Here is a 2,825-nt window from a genome sequence, read left to right as displayed (position 1 = left end):
GGTTCCAGGTGGAAGAAACTGCCAGCGCAAAGGCCCTGAGAAGGGAACGGTGTGACAGCAGAGAGGCCAGTGTGCCTGGAGCAGAGAGATCAAGTGGGCAAGAAGGAGATGAATTCTGAAGTGGGGACCAGCATGGAGAGCCTGCTGGCCACAGTAAGGACTTTGAGTTTATTCTATGAATGATGGGAAGGCTTTGGAGGGCTCAGAACATGGAAGTTCATGGTCTGACTTTTGTCTTAAAACGATTGCTCTGCAGTGAGGAGGACAGGATGTTTTTGGAGGCTGGAAGGTAGGCGTGGGAAAACCAGTTGGCAGCTGCTGTAATCGTGCAGGCAAGGGAGGCTGGTGATTTGGAGCAGGGTGGTGGCTGTGGCTGTGGATTCTGGGTGGGTTTTGAAGGCAGAACCAGCAGGACTTCCTGATAGGTGGGTTTAGGCTGGTGAGAGAAAGTGAGGAGGCAAGGATGACCCTGCTCTGTGGCCATAGTGGGGACCTAGCCTTAAATGCGGTTTACTCCTCTGGCCTGCTCCCAGGGGCAGGAGGAATGGTTATTACTGAGGAGCGTAGTTAGAACTGCTACGTTTGTTGAGCTCCGACTCTGCCAGGCACAGCAATCCCATTACTCCTCGTTATTACCCCGTGTGGGGGTCTTCCCAGCCCCATTTGGCACGGGGGTGTGTGTAGAGGCTTAAGAGGCAAGACCTTTCCCAGAGTCATACAACCCTAAGGGCTGGGATTCGTACCGAGATGTCATTGAGGAGACTGTGGGTCCAGTGCTCCTCCCACCACAACACTAAATCCACGGTCCCTTCCAGGGGATACTTGGCAGTGTCTGGAGACACTGTTGGTCATCACATCTGGGAAGAGGTGCTGCTGGCAGCTAGTGGGGAGAGGTCTGAGATGCTGCTCAATATTTTACCATGCGCAGCACAGCCCCACAGCATAGAATGGTCCAGCCTAAACGTCAGTGGCACTGAGGTTGAGAGACCCAGCTCCTCCAACCTTCCAGGGCCTTCTCAGAGACCACCCACAGTGTTAGGAGCCTCTCCCTGAAAGGGAAGTGAGCCTTTGCCAAGGTGGCAGTGGGCAGCAGGCAGCTGCGCTGGCAGTTTTCCACATGACAGAGGCTGGTTCCTGGAAAACTGAACTTGACCTCCTTGTGGTTTTTCTGTTCCTTTTCAAACAGCCCAGGTGTCTGGGCCATGGCTCCTCATCTGAAGAGGGTCTGCAAGGGCCCAGCGTGACCCCGGCCCACTGCCCTGCTGAGGACCTTCCACGGCCTCCTGTGAGGCGGGGTCCTGATCCCGTCCCTCTGCAGCGAAGCTCCTCTGGGCTCTGGGCGCCACCTTCCTCTGCAGTCTACGGCCTCACCACTTCTCTCTTGTTTTTGTGGCCTCCTGTGCCCAGTCCACCCACAGCAGCTCACTCATTTCCCGAACAGGCATTGCTGTCGTGCCTTGTGTCTATGGCTTACCAGTGACCCAATTGGGGCTTTGTCGATCCTCTCCAGGGTACACTTCCTTCCTCTTTCAATCTGTTTTTATCTTGATTATTTCCCTTCTTTTTCTTCTGTGTTTATCTTGCTGCTCTTTTTCTAACTCCTTGAGAGGGATGTTAGGAACATTCATTTTCTTTTTTTCTAATTTATGAATAGTAAGGCTACAATTTTCCCTCTAACTATTGTTTTAGCTGCAACGCACAAATTTCGATGTGTACTTTTTATAGCATTCAGTTAAAAATGTTTCCTAATTTTTCTACTGTGATTTTTTTCTCATTGTCCCTCAGGTTATTTAGAAGTATATTTCTTCATTTCCCCATCCACGTTTGAAATGTGTTGGAACGGCCTCTCCTATCTTTTCAACATGATGAACTCTTCCAAGTCCATCCAGTTCATGTGACCCCCTCCTCAGTGAAGCCTTCCTTGGCTGCTCCGTCCATACCCCTCCAGGCATATCATTAGCAGTTGCCTCCTTTCTGCTCCAGTAACACTTTGTGCAGACTGTCATTTTAGCACTTTAAGGCACACAGACATGTATCTGTCAAGACTTTCAGTTTCAAGTGAAAAAAAAACAAAACTGATCCAAACTGGCTGAAAAACAAAAGGGAACTATCATCCAACTTCAACAAAATGTCTGGCGTTCAGGCACAGCTGGATCAAGGGGTCTTGATTCCTGATGACTTGATTTATCTCTTGAGTCATTTTCTGCATGTTGCTGCAAGTCTTTGCTCCAATCGTCCCATCAAAAGTTTCTCAGGGTCTCATTGGTTCTGACTAGGTCACACACTCTGGAGCAATTAATATGTCGTGGGTTATATAGTGGATTGGCTTAGGACAGGCTCACGGACTTCCCTGGGAAAGAGACTGAAAATAGGGGAGCAGTGTCATCCCAGAAAAAATTAGGATACAATTACCAGAGAAGAGTAAATCAGTGCTGGAAAGCCCCCATCCACCCAAAAGTCATTCTTATACTCACCACATGCCACCAACCCAAGTGCTTTATTCATATTTCTGTGTGTCCCTTCCTCACTGGACTTGAGACCTTTGATGGTGAAGAGAAGGTCTGTTTCATTAACTGGGAAAAATTGGAGGCCGAAGGGAGGGAGGACAGGGACAACTCCTCCTCCACTCTAATCAGACTGCCTGCCCTCTGGGTCTTGGAGGCTGGCACCTGAAGCCCAGGGCTTCAGCCTCTGAATCCCCTAGTGGATGCTAGCAGAGTAACTCTCCGTCTTAGCTCAAGCTGCAATAACAAAATACCAGAGACCAGGTGGCTTAAATGACAGACATTTATTTCTCACACTTCTGGAGACTGGGAAGTCCAAGA

Source organism: Pteropus vampyrus, unplaced genomic scaffold (genome assembly GCF_000151845.1).
Source record: "Pteropus vampyrus isolate Shadow unplaced genomic scaffold, Pvam_2.0 Scaffold303, whole genome shotgun sequence".
NCBI lineage: Eukaryota > Metazoa > Chordata > Mammalia > Chiroptera > Pteropodidae > Pteropus > Pteropus vampyrus.
The sequence above is the reverse complement of the archived record's forward strand: the minus strand, read 5'-3'. Positions refer to the sequence as shown.